At 34.6% G+C, this 18432-nt stretch overlaps 1 protein-coding gene across 2 annotated transcripts in view; it reads left to right on the top strand.

Moving 5' to 3' along the window:
• lrp5 (low density lipoprotein receptor-related protein 5) overlaps positions 1 to 18432 on the top strand; it is a 127145-nt gene that overhangs the window by 61430 nt on the left and 47283 nt on the right.

Here is an 18432-nt window from a genome sequence, read left to right as displayed (position 1 = left end):
TAATGAGAGGGGATCCAAGGATTGGCTGAGAATCCAAGGGCAAATTCTTTGTCGAAAATGAACAGCTAGTCCTTCAAATACTTTCGTGTATTTGATGATCATCAAATACACACTCTTCTAATAGACTTGTTTCAACATTCCCATTGTTTATTTTTTATTTTTTTAACAGATATTTGAATAACACCCCCTTCTTGCAGTGCGTAATATTCTCAATATGTTGATTTATGTTCAAGTTTATTTGTGTAGCACTTTTCATAATAATTATGATTCCAAAATGTGGGTTTCCATGAGACTCAAGAGTGCATTAAGTGCACATTCTCCAATGACACTGAAGTTTATCAAGCTGTTGTTTCAGTGTAAAGTGGTTTTGGAATCCTAGACTGGTTGTGTAATATCTCGAAAAAAGTGACAACAGCCATCCGGTCAGTTCCCGCACTTTTGTTTTTGTCCAAAGTCCCAACTGTTGTGAAACCTCAAGTATATTTGAAAAGTATTTCCTGTGTAAGGTTTCATATTTAGATAGAGTATTTTCTTTTTTCTTTCTTTTTTTTTTAACTCAGGCCTCAGACCAAAAGTCTTGATTTATTCTGTCGTAGTTTCTCTCCGTCTGTTTTTGTTTCCTCTGTGTCTGTTCTTTTGTGGCACAGGCTTCGTGGTCTGGGCGTTTTCGTGGTTTTGGCATTGTGTAATTAGTCAGCTACCTGTAGGCACAGGTCCCTGGGTGTCATAATACAGAGGTTTTTCATTCAGTCAGTATGCCTGAAACCCTGTCGTGTAAACACAAAAGAAGCTAAGGAAACATCCCTCTCTTATTTTCCTGCACTCATTTTCTATTTCACACGCTGATTCTGAACAACCTGATTCTTTTCACTGTATTCATTGAACAATATTTTGTTATCTAGACATAATTCATGCAATTATGTGTGATGCATTACTAATAGATATTACTAGTAATTCATTATTAGTAGACCTAATGCATTATCTAGCTGGATCTCAACTGAGCCTGGTTTCTCTCAAGGTTTTTTACCCTTACTTTCGTCAATTTTTGAAGTTTGTTCCTCGTCACTGTCGCCACTGGCTTGCTTGGTTGGAACTAAGCTGAACTTCAACACTAAAAACTGGACTGGCACATTTTCAGTTCTATGAAAATACTTGAATGTTAAGTTACTTTGTCACAGTCTACATTGTAGAAGCGCTATAGAAATAAAGATGAATCGAACAGTGTTAACAAACTGACCAAATCAAGTACTTATAGTAAATGTCTGCATAACAGTCACATGTTGTCTAGGCACCATAAGCCAGTTAACCTAGGTACAGGGCGAGTTTAGGTAAGCACTTTCAAACTGTGCCCTCTAAAGGGTAGGTATTATTTATTGATGCACTGGACTCCCAGTGAGCAGACAGATTTGGACAGGTTGCAGACAGACACAGCCAGCAAAATGCCATCACAACTAACCTGTTTGTAACCCAGGGCTTTTTTCAGTCTGCCAGGTTCCCTGCTGTGGCGTTTAAAGGGATGGGGCAGCGGGACAGGCGGGCTAAGGGTGAACAGCAGGGCAAAGGCGGCCTAAAAAGCACCAGTGGCTCAGTGCGAGTCCCTGTTTGCGTGCAGTCTGTTTTACTCTTTCTTTAAGATGTGGAGGTGTTTTCTGTGGCTGTCAAAGGGAGGAGCGAGATGGTGTTTTCTTGTGTTAAAGCTGGGCTGAATGAGCGGAGGATTACGGCACTCCTGCTGACAGATCGAGCTCGGTAAAAGGCCAGATGCTCATTGAAGTCCACGTGCAACACTTTTTAGAATAATTCCCCCCTAGAACATCCCAACGGGAGAATAATGAGGTCCTCTCTTTAAAGAGAATGTGTTTTCTTGAAACAGTGCCGTTTTAACAGTTTTCCAGTGATTGCAGTTTTGCTTGTATTATCGGAAACTTTGTAGGACTTGACTGACAGCTTTCTCACATTCTTCACAGCAAAGGAAAGTTGTATAACATGTTCTTTGTTAGATCTGCAGCCTAGATTGTATAATCAGTTCAGCCATTGAGCAACAGAAAGCCCATTTTGGGGGGAATGAAAATTTAGATGGATTTGAAATTCTAATGGATTGGTCACTCACCATCATCCAGGAACTTTGCATTGGTCAAAGCTCAGCAGGGTTGATGAAGAGCTTACATATATTTTGTTTACTTGACATCCTGGTCTCAGATTTTTCTCCCTGAAATTCTTTAAAAAATAACTGCAAATAAGATATTTGCGACTACGCCATCCATGGTTTATTTATAGTTTTAACATTTCTGTCTTGGAAGATAAAATTGCTCACATCTTTTCTGACAGATTTGAGTGCATCGTGAGACATTGTTGAGATTTTCTCTGAATTTCACAAGGAGAGTTGTGAGATTACTGAGGCTTTTCTTCTTAGACGAAAGATCTTTGAAGTAGGGGACAGAAGTGAATGTCTCTAATCTCTTAGCTGTAAATGAAAAACTGTTGAGATAACTGTTATGTAGCATTTTAGTTGCTTCCTAGAAATGATACAAAAAAGACTGTGATAAACATTTTCAAAATGAGCCCTGTTCACACAAATGCATAAAGAAAAACAACTAAAATGCTAAAATGTCACTTTGTAAAGAACACGATGTGCCTGCGCACACACTGTCTACTAATACCAGTAGGATGAACCTGTAACATGCTTGCACTTGATAGTCTTTTTGTAGTACACATGGAAATTATAACATTAATTGCCAAAAGCTGCACTTTGAAACTCTATTTCAAAGGTTTTTTAGGTCCTAAATGCCTTTGTAGTGTAACTGAATGGCGATGAAGTTGTTCGGTTTTCTTTAATTTTTATGGAGTTAGATGAACACCTCTAAACATCTGATTCAGTTGCACAGGCAGTTTGATCCTGGAACAATATGACAATAAATATTTGAGTCCATGTTTTTTAACAGATGTCTTGGTAGATCTTCTTTGTAACTCCAGAGGAGTGTTGTGCAATCTTCTTGGGTCTTTTCTATTTAATCTTATTGCCAAGAAACGGTTGTTGCATTGAAGAAATCCGATTTCTTTCGCATTAGGATCATCACCCAGAAACCATCATTTTTGGCCTTGTTTTTATAGCATTGACTTTTTCTCAAATAATTTATTCTTGCAGATGTTTTTCAGTTCAGGAAATTTCAGTCTTTAAGCAATACTTGAATATATTGGCAGATGTGACCACAATTTTTAATACTGTTTAGACCTGTAAACCAGTGGTCCCCAACCTTTATGTCACAGACCGGGTGAGGAAATTACAAAGCACTGCAGTGTTTCTGTGTTCTGTGTTTGTTTGAGATTATTAGTCTACCGAAATGTGTATATTCCATACAGACTGAAGCTGATCGGTCAGTTCTTGTCACGTTACTCGTGGTGTGCTTGCAGCATTCTGTCAACCAGGTGAGTCTGGAAAGCTCGAGTGCGTCCATTGGAAATAACGAACTTGCGCGAACCCTAGAAAAGACCTAAAAGGCCACCGTCATTTGTGATCTAAAGCAGTTGATTTTCTTGCACAGACATGGTGGATTTACCTGATTTTTTGGACTAATGGGTTGGCACTGTCCATTACTTTACAGTTCCTTAACTGGGCCTTTTCCCCTTAGCAAAGAAATTTTTCAAAGACGTCTGTTTCTTACTCATTTTGCTGCTTGTGGGTTAGATTTGGGCACTTAAGAGAGTGAGATATAAGTGAGATTATGGTCACTCATATAATATATAAAACGGAAATAATTGAAGGATTTCTTGTGAGGCCCGGTACCTATTGATCCACGCACCAGTACTGGTCCACAGCCTGTAGATTGAGGACCACTGCTCTAAACAGGAAGGAGTCATTTTCTGAGATAAAAAATCTGTCCGACAGAGTATTTCATCCATTTGCTCCTCATTTTATCTCATTATTGTGTAAGAGAAACAATCAAGATTCTGGGACCTCATTTGTGATCTATTCTATTTTTTTGGAAGTGCTTTTAGGAGAGATTCTGGATATTCTGCCTGGTTGAGGAGGGAAGCCCTGTTGTCATGTGTTCAGAGTTGACCCCCTGCCTACTCCAGCACAAAAGCTCCACAGAATGGAGGCGAAACCTTGCGGAGGTCCTCCTCCATCCACGCACAGCACCCCACCCCTGCACCAGATGCACTTTTTGGGTGGCTGGTCAGCATTCCCCAGGCTCCTAGCAGCTGACAAGTGTGTTCTGTTCTCCTTTCTCACAAGGGTTCTTCAGATTCACCTTAATGGAGGCAGAGGCCATTCTTTAGCTGGCCCACTTACCCTCTGAAAGGAAGAAAAGCCCTTGAAGTGCTAATCGGCGTAGTTGCAGCACAGCCCAACCATCAGTAATTTCTCATTAAAGATTATCTTTTTTGCATACTGATGCTCGCTTACCTCATTTCAGCTGCCCTTTTTGTTTTGAAAGGGCCGATTCTGGGCTGCCTCCGAACAGAGTCACATTTACATGTTACTGTTTGCCTTTTTTTTTTTCTACCCGCCTGGTTCCTTTTGGTTGATGGTGGGTGTGAGGGAGGGCGGCTCTTTTTTAGGAGCTGAAAACAACATTAAGTTTTAAATGAGGAGTTTTGAAAAGTGCCTTCTGGCATTTGGAATGTGGCTGCTCACTGCCTGAATAGTTATAAATAGAGGAATGGAGGCTTTCAGGCCCTCCTCCCTCCCTCTTGCCTTCTTGCTTTTTTTTTCTCGCCCCCTTTAACACGGCTGGTGATAGGCCTTGTCTGAAAGGGCTTTTTTTTAACCTTCCTCCTTGAAAAGTTGAATTGCATTTGAGGTTGAGGACATTTCCATTGTTAATTCTTTATGTTTGTGAAAGGACCATGTAGATGTTTCTCCAGCCTGGTTTTAAGACATAGTTTTTAGATTTAGAAAAGTCATTTCTTGTTCAAAAGTTGTTCAAAATCATATTTGATCTTTTGATCATATTTGACCTCAATATTTATTATTCTGTCATCATTTACTCTCATGCTGTTTTCTTAACCAACAAACAATTCCAGTAAATTATTGAACGATAAAGAAATGTAATCTGTAAATCTTTATATTTGACTATACAGAAGCACATCCAGAGATGTGTGTGGTTAAATTCAACCATCCCGATATGGTTTAGGTTTGCTGTCTGTTTTCTTAAATGGTCGAATAATTATTTTGTATCTGTGCCAAGAACATCTCCTTTCATCTCAGGTCTCACACGTCTGAAAGGAGCCTTGAATATAGGCACTTGCACGTTTTTGTTTTTTTCCTTAAACAGTATGGGAATTGCAGGGCTTTCATTTGTCGCTCTCTCTGTGTGTTTTCGTCTCTTTTCCGAGCAGTCAAACTCACCCCCTTCTTTACCCCACCCCTTTGAACCCTTTAGAAGTTGCCGCAGACCCCCTCAATTGTAGAGATGTTTAAGATAACTCATTTGACTGATGTGCCGTCCCCGGTGTAGAAAGTCCCCTGCTTTGTGGGGCAATTATGTAGATTCTGCTTTCACAGAGTCTTTTGTGACCCTGATTGCAAAGTGCCATGGGTGCCCTCTGGATTCCCATAAAGGCAAATATGTAGAACAGAGTGGAGCAGAACTTGTGCAAAACAGGAGGGCTTTTTAGGGTAGTCTCAAGCAGAGATGTGAGTGCTGTTGAAGGAAACACAATATAGACCCTGTGATGCCATCTTCAAACTAGTTTCAGTCATTTTATATAATTCTTTCACTTTTTTCATTCGTCCTTTATCAGCATCCTGTCAGTCCACCTACCTTCCAATCATCTTTTTTCAACATCCAATCCATTCAGTAGTTCTTCACATCCAATTCGACTAATCTATTCACCAATTATCCATCCTGCAATCCATCCATTCTCTATAACTTTGTCTACCTCCCTCCATCCTTTCCTAACATTTCATCCATACAAACATCAGTCCTGTCCGCCCAATCTAAACATTGCGTCCATCCATTGTCAACATCCCATACACAGCCTATCTGTTCTCAATATCCATCTAGCTATATCCAGTATAAACCCATCCAGCTCCGTCCATCCATCCATTCTCACCTTCCATTCATCCATACATTCTTAAATGCAGACCCATCCATCCATTCTCAGCATGTAGCCTCATCCATTCATTCTCATCATCCAGCCCCATCCATCCATACGTTCTCAACATCCAGCTTCATCTGTACATCCATCCATCAATCCATTTTCAACATCAATTCATCCATTTTCAACGTCCATCTATCCATCCATTCTCAACACCACTCCATCCATCCATCAATCCATCCATTTTTAACATCAATCCTTTAGTCCATCATCCATTCTCAACATCAATCCATCCATCCATCTATCCATCCATCCATCCATTCATTCTCAACATCAATCCATCCATCCGTTCATTCTCAACATCAATCCATCCATCTATTCTTAACATCAATTAATCAGTTCTCAACATCTATTGGTTTTCAACATCAGTCGGTCCATCCATCCATTCATTCTCAACATCAATCCATCCATTCTTAACATCAGTTCCTCAATTCTCAACATCTATGGGTTCTCAACATCAATCCATCCATCCATTCTCAACATACATGCTTTCTTAACATGAATCCATCCATCCATCAATCATCCATCCATCCATCCATCCATTCTTAACATCAATTCATTCTCAACATTCATCGCTCTACTTATCCATTCTCAACATTCATCTATTCATCCGTCCATCTGTTCTCAAAATTAATCCATTAGTCTGTCCATTCTACCATTCTCAACATCAATTCATCTATTCTCGACATCCATCGGTTGTCAACATCAATTCAACATCCATCCATTCTCAACATTAATTCAGCTTCAATTCAACATCAATCCATTTGTTTTCAACATCCATCAGTCAGTCCGTTCGTTCTCACCATCTATCTATCTGTCCATCTGTTCTCAACATCCATTCATCCTTCGGAACTCAACATCCGTCTGTCCATCCATCCATTCATCCATCCAGCTGTTCTCAACAGCCATCCATCCATCTGTACTCATTCATCCATCTGTCCAAACTCAACATTCGTCTGTCCATCCATCCATCTAGCTGTTCTCAACATCCGTCTGTTCTCAATATTAATCAATTCTCAACATCCAACCATCCATCCATTCTGGGTTGAAAATTTAGGATAAATCCTTTAACCATATTCAGGACATTTTAATTTCTAGTCAAATTATGTGCACAGCTGGCATAATTAAAAGACATAAATATAAATAACAAATATAATTATATACATTTTACTGTGAACACTACGTGGACGAAGTTGATTTAAAAGTCTTTTATTTAATTTAATAGTCTTAGTCTTTAGTCTTTTTTGTTACTTAAATTTTTATTTTCTGTGTTTTTAAAAAAGAAAATCAGTGAAATCCATTATTATGTATAGCAGCCTCTTACATTTCGTTTTACGTGTTTTTATTTGTCATGTTCCATTTTCTGTCTTTTCGCATTACGTAAATAGTCTGTTATGTCTTAATAGCTATTTTTCCCCCTTTCCTAAAAGTCTTAATTTTCCTCTCAAAGCCATTGGACTACAATAAATCCTGAAGTGCATTTTGATGGCCCTTCAGTATGGCAACACCGTGACAATGCAAAGCAACAGCTTGAAAGAGGGCTTTTATTTGTGGCGGAACGATGTGAGGTGGCAGAGGGCTCGTCTACAGATGGATGCTGGCAAAAAAAAAAACATAAGTGTGAAGAGGATCAATAATGCTTTTCTCTAAAGTCCCACCAAAGCATTTGCTCCAATGGCCCTGGCACATTGTGGTCGACGGGAGCCGTGAAACTTGATTTGTGCAGGGTTTTTCCAGCGAGGGGCCTCTCGCTAAAACATTGGCCATGCTAATGATAGCTCTTTTGTCTTTGAGTTAGCGGCACATCCAAGGCCCATCAGAGTAAGGGGTGTTTTGATTTTGGATGGTATAGTGGTAGAATAAGCTGTTTTTGAAGACGCTGTGAGCTTCAAATGCAGCTCAGAGTTCGTACAGGTGATGAATGTCCCACACAGGTCTGGCAGACATCCAGAAAACGTCCTTGTCTGGCAGCAATGGATTATGCTGTAGTGTGCTTGATTATATTATATTATATTATATTATATTATATTATATTATATTATATTATATTATATTATATTATATTATATTATATTATATTATATTATATTGCTTTATATTGCGTTATTTTATGTAGCACTATATTGTTACATTATATTTGTTGTGCTATATTTTTACGATATATTACGCTATATAATGTTACCTTATATTGCGTAGTATTTTGCTGAATTGGTTCATTTTATGGTTACACTTGTTACATTATATTGTTATATTATGTTGAGCTATATTACATTGTGTTATTTTACGTATATTATGTCGCGCTATATTGTTACATTACATTGTATTATTATATTGTTACATTGTTATGTCCCGTCAAATTACGTTGTGCCATATTGACCTTATTCTTCAATGCGGAAGTTTGCTCGTTTTTGCAAAATGACTAGGAATTATAAACGGCAGAAAACGGTCAAACTATTTACTCTACAAACAAGTGTATGCATGACTATACAGATAAAGTTGAATAATATAATAAGAAAATATCAGTTTGCCAAACCAAGCAGCAAAACAAGCTGTTTTTAACGTCTAAAAATGAGTGGAAGTGAAAGAGACCGGAAGTCTCGAGCCTAAATGATTTAAGTGGGTGCACTTGCTCGTACGTGGAGAATAAGTCGAATTACGTTGTGCCATATTACGTTGTGCTACACTTTGTTATTTTACATTATAATTTTTGTTTGTTGTTCTATATTTATTTTGTTTTGCTATATTTTGTGTTATTTTAAGTTGCACCATATTACGTTGTGCCATATTACGTTGCGTCATTTTACGTTGTGCTATGTTACAATACACTTTGTTACGTTATAGTATATTTTGTTTATTGTTCTATATTATGTTGTGCTATATTATGTCGCGTTATTTTAAGTTGCGCCATATTACGTTGCGCCTTATTTCGTTGCACTGTTACAGTGCACTTTGTTGCATTACATTATATCTTGTTTGTTTGTTTTTTATACTGTGGTGCACTATATTATGTTGCGTTATTGTACGTTGTGCTATATTGCGCTGTTACAATGTGTTTTGTTACTTTACGTTATATTTTGTTTATTTATTGTTCTTTATTATGTTGCGTTATTTTTTTATTGCTTCATATTATGTTGCCCCACATTACGTTACTCTGTTACAATGCGCTTTGTTACATTACGTTATATTTTGTTTATTTATTGTTCTGTATTATGTTGTGCTGTATTATCTTGCTATATTATGTAGCTTACTTTAGTTCCTACTTAATACATTTTTGAAATTTATGTTATTAAAATATTAATGTTACTTTTTTAGCATTGTATTTTATAATACTTATTAGTTTAAATTTAAGTGTAAAGTATTTGCTATTTTATACTCAAAGACAACAAGGCAACAACTAAATGTTAATATTATTAAATTTGATGCAATGCATGAATTTTACTGTAAAATATTGTATAGTTCTGTTTAATGGTCAGGAAATAGTTTTAATTCGTTTTGGCTAACAATAACTTCGCAGTATATTTTATAAGATATTTGTTAATTCTATTTTGTCTCTTTACCCTACTATGTTTTTTTTTTGTAGTAGGTCACTTGTGTTTCCAGTTGATGTATTTTCTTCACATTATTCTGTATTTTTTAATTATTTAATTGATTATTGAGCAGGAACACTGTTCCTCAGAACCGATGACCATCATGCATTGGTTTTCTCACTAGAATTTGCTCAAATGCAACAGTACTGCAAGTTTGCGCCTCTGTAGCGGCGAGATCCAGCCAGTGGTAGTCCAAGCCAAACAGCACTATAGTTAATTGCCTGGTAACAGTTTGTTGCTGTTGCTGGCTGTTTCACCATGAGGTCTTAAACTTTGATGTTTCAGGCTCCAAGGATACACGGTTTCACTTGAATTATAGGGGTATAAAAGACACCTGACTTTCGTAATATTTTCCATCTCCTGTGGCCAGCGCCGCGCACACAATCCAGCAATTCTTTCACTCATACAGATTTTTTATTTTTTTTTCATTTTGAGTCATTTTGTTTGAGAAAACAAAAACGCTTAAATGTAGGATTTTTACAAGCGAACAGGGCTTTGACAGACTGCACAAGTGCTCAAATTGGATTTTAAGCTTGATTATTGTATGCGCAAAGTGTTTTATGTGTTTTTAAGTAACATTTACATGTTAAAAGACTCTGATGTTGGGTTTTCTTGAAAGAAGAGCCATTAGTTTTAGTGCAGAATCTTTTTTTTTTTTTTTGCATGACATTAATGATATATTTAGCCAAATTCTCATGTCGTGTTGTTCTTGGAGGATAGTATGTGCCAAAACATTGTGATTTGGTTTGTTTACATTAGAAATATGCCTAAAATATGGTCTAAAATTTGCCATTTGCAGTATTCTTGTGTGAAAAGTTGTATTGTCATGGTATTTTCTGATATCACTTATTTCAGGTGCATTACATTTTTGATTTGATTGGATCCATTATTTTGATATTGCCTATTTTTCACTAGTTTAATTGGGATTCAACCTTTTATTGAACTCTTAATATCACAATGACATTTTATTTTAGTTATCTAACCTTTGTGTGCTGTTTGGGACGTTTTCATCCACTCTGAGGTGATTTTGAGGCTTAATTTGGCCACAACTTTCTCTGCGTTTCAGCAGATGTAATCGTTTCTTTTTTTGGTACATATTTTGGAAAAAATACTCAACAATAGACCCAAATTGACTACTTTTTAATTATGTTAGTGTCTGTTTTTGCCCCATTGACTTCAATTATAATTACAAATTTTGATTGCAAAGCCATGACACTATGTAATCATGCATTTTTGATTTGTTGTTGTTTTTCCCTTTTGGAAAGGGGTAAAATTTATAATTTTTACTGTTGAGTATATGCTGTCATGGCTTTGCAATCAGCGGCACCCAAATCTTTAAAATGTTTTTTTTTTATCCATGCAAAACCAACCAAGAGGACCACACTTCTTGTGTAATCACTTGAGCTATGTTTACACGACAACGATGCAGCCAAAAATGAAAACTTTTTTTCCTTGCATTCAAAAAAATGTCAATGTTTACATGACAACATTTTAAAAATTATCCACATTTACACATCCATGAAAAAAAAACACTGAATTAAATATGCCAGGACAGAATTTGCCAATGTCAACTTTGTTAGTAAACAATACCTGTAAAGGCTGATTTATACTTCTGCGTCAAGTGATCGACGTGACCCAAAGTGCATAGCCGTGCATTTATACTTCTGCATGCTGTTTGTGTTACTCTGCAATAACCTTTCCGAAACACTAGATGGCAGAGGGGTTTTTATGTTCCTCTGTGTCGAGTTTCTTTACGGGTGTTGTTTTTTTTGGAGCTACAAGTACAAAAGTCTCATCTGGAGCTCCTTCACTGGACTCCACACTTGTAACACTCGCTCCATCGGGGTCGCGGCTCTCAGCACCGCCCACGCTCATCACCACTACCAAGCTGGCCAATCACAGAGCTTTTGCTTCACGTCGTTGCGACGTGTAGTTACATTTTTTTGAGAGGTGCACATCAACATCTGCGTCAGCCACGGCGAGGGCTATGCGACCGCATGAAGGCTGCCGCCGAGCATCAGACCTAAGCAAGCAATGACATGCTGTCGGTGGCTCAGTGTTGCAGTGTATATAGAATTTGCTGTGCAATTAAGATGCATCTTTGCTTGTAATGTGAAGTAAATCTACAATTCGCTGAAGCAAACACTTGAGCAACAACAACACTATCACATACTTCGCCATTGTTGTGTTTGTTTTCACTTCTTTTAATCTACACCTTCCTAAACATAAACAACGCACATAAAGTCATCGTTTTCATAGACTTGAATTTCCGGGTGTTTTTATTCGGAAATGGTGGCGTAATCGACAGATTCTGCTTTTAATGTATTTTTATGTGTTTGTAGTCTAAAAGAAACACAATTTCTATGTAAACAAACAGGCAAAATGCATCAATAGTGCATGTAAACTTGTGTGTAAACAAAAAAAGTACTAAGCCTTTTAATATCAGTTACCAGTTATTATTATAGGCCTGAAATGCCATACAGGTATTTCAGTTTACTTACTCTTTCTTCACATTTCAATGGAGACGAATGTAAAAGTAAGTTGTCTTTTTTCTCGGCCTGGTTTCTGTCATCTGGAGTCACTCCTGTCCTGTAGCTCAGTTGCTGCCACCGCAATCCGCCTCATTTCCGGAGGGATGTTCACCACTGTCCCACATCTGTCAGCGGGAGGGTGGCGAAGGGCCCTCCGCTCCTGTTCACGGATTATTAACGTAATACAGCAGCGCTTGTCCTGTTTAGTTTTTTTTTCTTTTCTTTTTTTCGACAGCAGTGTTGTGGTAAGCAGTCACCGGCAGCTGTCGACTCAATGCATCCCATATGTACCCCAGAGAAAACACATTGTTTCTGAATTATAGCCAATTGAGACACCATTTCAACTCTTAGCTTTCTAGTCGGGTTAGACAAACCTTTGGCTGTCTTGAGCAAAGCAGCGTACTTCTGTAGACAGATCAGCGCTGGGTGTTTTGATCCAACGTGAGTCAAAGAACGTCAGGAATCCATTGGTTTCAGTGGGAGTTTGCAAAAGTGATGTTCAGTCAGATGAATAATATTTTAATAAACCACTACCTTCAGTTACACTTGAATTGTGTCATTTTTAGTAATATTGCTAATACAATTTTGTATTATATTTATATTATTATTATAATTATAATTTAATCATTTAAATATAATTCTATTGTAATTATAATATTATAAATGTGTATGTATGAGTGTACATTTGGTTTATTTATTTTTATGTTATTTTTATTTATTTTAAATTATGTGTATAATTTAAATAATAATATGAATGTGCTTATTTATTTTATTTGTGATATTTTATTTTATTTTATTTTTTATTTATTAAATTTTATTTGTTGATTTTTATTTGAGATAAAATAAACATGTTTATTTATTTTATTTTATATTTATTAATTTTTTAATATTTTTATTTTATTTATTTTTATTTGTTTATGTATGTATATCATTTAAAATATTATAAATAGGTGTGTGCATGTTTATTTATTTTATTTTATTTATTTTTATTAATATTATTTTTTAAATATATATTTTACAAATTGATGTATGCAATTTTAAATAATATTATAAATGTGCATGAGTGTTTTTTATTGTTTTATTTATTTTATTTGTTTATTTTTATTTATATTATTTATTTTATTTACATATTGTTTTATTTATTTAAAACTGCATAATTGCGTTAAAATATTCTTTTTAACTTATTAAAAATATATCTTACACAAATTAACAAAATGCTCTAATGAACAATACACATGTACATTTAAATAGACTAATAATATAAATATTTAAAAAATTAACATAAATTAAGATGGTCCATTTTATTATCCTCCTTTAATACATAAATATTTCATGTTCACTGTATTTAGCTTATATTAATAGTTGTGTGTATGTGTGTGTATGGGTGTGTGTGTGTGTGTGTGTGTGTGTGTGTGTGTGTGTGTGTGTGTTTGTGTGTGTGTGTGTGTGTGTGTGTGTGTGTGTGTGTGTGTGTGATGTTTTTATTTATTTATTAAGTATTTTGTTGTTGTTGTATGTTGTTGTCAAATTAATATTTGTAGAGATCAATCATCAGTATTGTTCAGCATTACTTATGGCTTCTCGTCTGACATTTGACAACAACAGAATTTTACCCTTACTTTTTTCCTGACATTTTGCTACTCTACAAAGCGATCAGAAAGCAAAGAGAATTGAAATGCATTGCTAAAACACTAAAGTAGCGTTTGTGACAGTTTAGGTAAGATGAATACTTTCCTTGCTACTGTCTGACCTTCTCATCTTACTCCTCTTTGTCAAAACATAAGAGCTCCCATCCCAGAGTCTGGGCGTGTGATGGCTTTTTTCTTTTTCTGGGCGTCTGAAAGTAATGTCAGATATCCACCGGATGTTGATGTATTTACTTATGTCGGTCTGTTTATGAAATGAGTAAACAGGATACAAGCATCTACATCTACGAACGTGTCAGAGACTCAACAAAAATAGGGATTTAAAGGGATAGTTCACCCAAAAAATTTACATATACTCACTAGTTACTCTATAGTGATTTTTGAGTTATAGTTTCTTTCTTGTTTTGAAGAAGATATTTCGAAGAATGTTACAAATTAGCCTTTGTTTTTCATAGTGTTGATACTGTTAATGAAACAACGCACTGAAAATAATGCTGGATTCCACACAATCAATTTGTGTTGGGACAACATGAAGGATTTAAGTTAACTTATTAGTTTTTTTTTATGTAGATGGAACTTAAAACAATTAGGTTGTCCCCAAAAAGCCTCAAAAATTGCATTGTTTCTGCTAAGTTTCAATAAGTAGTTTGAGCAAACAGCAAATGTCTTTGAGTGTGGACATTCTTTGAAATATCTTCTTTTGTTTTATGTTTGACAAAAAAAAACTCATAATGACTTTTTTGGTTGAATTATCCCTTTTACCACGTTCATTTCATCTTAAATTTGGGTTTAATCTTTGTTTTTGTCTTTAGACCTTTCAAACAGGTCGCTTTCCAATATCCAGAATGTAACTTCAATATATCATGACATCCCTAAATGGCCTTAGATATGGTTCTTATTATAAATATGAGCACCGGGCTGTTTAACATGCTGATTTGTGTTGAATTGAAGGACATGGGAATGATGGCTTCCCTCTCCGGGCTCCAGTGGACCCGTGGGACCGTCGGCAAGCACATGACCTGCAGGAACACAAGTCAATATTTTTGCAATTTCACAACCGTCAGCTTACATCTTTCATTCACGTTTTTGATCCGCCTTTTTTTTTCAGAGCTCATCCTCCCAGAGTTCAGTCAAAGTGCAGACTCAGCATTAAAATCTGCATGAAAGCGGAGTGTACTGTTTATTTTACTAGCGCACATTGCCATGAACGATTACTCCGCCAGTTAATCCGTGACTAAAAAAAAAGTTTAAAATTTTGGGAATGTTTAATTAAAATTGAGATATTTGCTTTTACTTCTGGAATGGGAATCAATCTCTAATGATGTCAGATTGATTGTTTGGGTGAAATTTGCCCCTTAGCCTTGCCCTGTTAACCGTTAGTTTGCTGCAACTGAAAGATAAAGAAGATAAAGAAAAAAATAAAACCCTGACCTCTAGTCAATATTCCATTTCAGTTGAGAATTAGGGATGCAACAGTCTGTAAAAAATCGGATCATCCTGTTATCCTCCCATGGTTCGGTGTGTCCTGTGGTCCGCAGTTCAGACTGTACATTATTAATGTTGGTTTGGTGATAAAAACAACTGCAACATAGCAAAAGAGTTCCACCTTTGTGCTGCTGATTACCTTTCACTCGCATTGCGTGTGCAGGGACCTGTCCAATCAAATATTAATATGTAAATCTGCTGTTGACACCACGTTTGCTCAGAGGCTCTTAAAATGAGAGCATATTTTAAGTATTTGATTTAAAATATACACTATACTGTAATTAAAATCTACTGACACCAGTTTAGAATTGCAACAAAAGAAACAATGAAAGTGATAGTTCACCCAAAAATGGAACTGTACTTGTAATATTTGCTCTCAAGTCATTCTAAACCTTTATGAGTTTCTTTATTCTGTTGAACACTAATATTTTGACAACCTGAAAATCTGTAACTATTGACTTCCATAATAGGAAAATGAAATACTATGGAAGTCGATGGTTACAGGTTTCCAGCTTTCTTTCATCTTTTGGATTTAAAATTGACAGTTGCATGAAAAAAGTGTTTATTATTTTTTTTATATAGCGTCTCACATTATGCAGAATGGCAAAGACTTAAAAAACTAAAAAGGAAGAAGGGAGAGCAGCAGATCGGCCGGTCATTCTGTTTGAATTAAGCCGGTGCTGTTCTTGGCCTTAGTGAGCAAACAACAGATAAAAAGATAATATCATCCACAGCTGAGTCGGCCTGTCAGAAGAGCCGGCCAAACCTCAGGTGAAATGGTATGAAGTTTCAAAGCTCGCGCAGAAGAGGGGAGTTTATTTCTCAGGATTTTTTTTTGTATTCTCGACTGGGGTAATTGAAAAAATCTGGCAGGTGACTCCTCGGGGTTTGGCAGTCCGTTGAAGATATGTATATGTTGTGTGTGTGACAAGATTTCATGTTTACCGACCAGTCATTTTGATGAGTGAGCACTTTAATCCCATGGAAAACAAAGGAAACGCCCATCACTTATCTCAGATTTATTCCGAGTTTTTGGCAAATTCATGAAAGCTTTTGGTGTTGTTAGTGTTGTTACTGTTTATATATTATTATTTATTTATTTATTTATTATTATAGTTGTTGGTATTATTAGTAGTATTACTAATTAATTTATTAATTTGTTTAATATAATTTTTTTTATTTATTACAATTGTTATTATTATTTTTTATTATTTATTAATTTATTATTACGTTTATTATTTTATTATTTATTTATTTGTTGTATTTATTACATTGTTGTTGTTATTATGAGTGGTGTTATCAATTAATTTATAAATAATATTTTTTCATTTGTTTATTATAATTATTAATTATTATTTATTTTATTATTTATTATTAATATTTATTTATTTCATTTTAAAAAAATTTTATTATTATTATTTATTTATTTTATTTATTCAGTTGTTGTTGTTGTTAGTATTATTAATTGATTCATTTCTTATTATTATTTCTTTTATTTATTTAATTATTATTAATATTATCATTATTATTATAATTAATATTATTGTATTTATTATTATTATCATTATTATTATTATTATTATTACTACTACTATTAATAATAATTAATTGTTGTTATTATTTATTTATTAATTTATAATTCATATTTATTTATTTATTTAAAGAATTGGCTCTATACAGTAGTTATATAATTATATATTTTAATATATTTTTTAATTATATAATTATATATTTTATATATATATTTTTTAATTTTTAAAATGTTTTTTATTATTAATATTGAATATATTTTATATATATAATGCAATATAAATACAATTTCACTATATTAATTAATATCTCTAATTTGAAAGAATTTATAATTTTAGATTAATTATAATACAAACTCAACATTGCATATCCTACGATGTGACTATTCCGATTGATCACATTGTGATATCTGAAGTATCTGAAACTATATAATGTGCAGTTCTACTACATATTTGTCAATATTTTTGTTTATTTATCAAGCTCACTTATTTATAATGTCTTAAAGTCTTTCAATTCCACGCAGTTTGTACACTTTTAATGTTCGTTTTTATTTTAAAAAGTTTAGTTTTTTCTACTATTAGTACCGCTTGGAGTTTTTGAAATGTTAAACAAACTTTTATAATGTTATTTTATTCATAGAAATGCTTTTTTGATGAGCTCAGCCTTCATTTAGTTCTGTCTGTTGTGTGTCTGTCTCTTTTTCAATGGCTCTGTGTTTTCAGAGGCCATGCTGTCACCTCGTTTGCTTTCATATTGAATTTGCTTGGCACCCTGGTGCCAGGACACTTTCCACAATCTGGCTTTGAAGAAAAAAAAAAAAAAAACCAGCGTCTTGACTTTTTGCCGTTATTGATGAGACCATTCTAAGGGCTTTGTTGTGTGTACGTTTTATGTTTTCCTTCATCAAAATTAGGCTTTGCAGTCTGTATTCTCAGCGCATAATTCTGGTGAAGCGACAAAAAGCAGTCACAGGCTGAAAAAAAAGACACACCCTTCTTTCAGATTTGATGGCCATGTCTAATTGTCTTTCTAAAAAAATGAATAGCATTTTTGTAAGTGAGAAGAAAGACTCCTGCCGACAAGAGGACCATCAAAGTGCACGTTTTTGTGCTGCAATTTATTAGCCGTGAATTCAGCAGTGTGGAAAACCTGAAGATTTGGAAATAACCACAAAGATTGTGATTGATTTTTACTGTTATATATTTAATAATTAAATGTTTTAGAACTTGTATACATTGCCATTTTAAAAGTTTTGATTATTTTTTTTGTCTTTTATGCTCAAGAAAACGATTATATAAAATTATTATTAAAATAGAGTAAAACAATAAATTATGAAAATGTATTTCAATTTCAAATGCATTTTTTCTACAAGAATATAATATAAAAAGTATTTATATATTTACATGTAGTGTTAGCATTAGATCTAATGAGTTATTTATGAATATTAAAATACTGAAAAGAAAATGGTGTTATTATTATAGAATAGTGTTACTATAACAGAAGATCAAATGTCTTTCAGAAACCATTTTAATATTTACTATTTAATAT

The sequence above is a fragment of the Danio rerio genome, chromosome 25, assembly GCF_052040795.2.
Source record: "Danio rerio strain M-AB ecotype USA chromosome 25, GRCz13ab, whole genome shotgun sequence".
Classification (NCBI taxonomy): Eukaryota; Metazoa; Chordata; class Actinopteri; order Cypriniformes; family Danionidae; genus Danio; species Danio rerio.
Note: the sequence above shows the minus strand (reverse complement) of the source record. Positions and strands in the feature narration are given on the sequence as shown.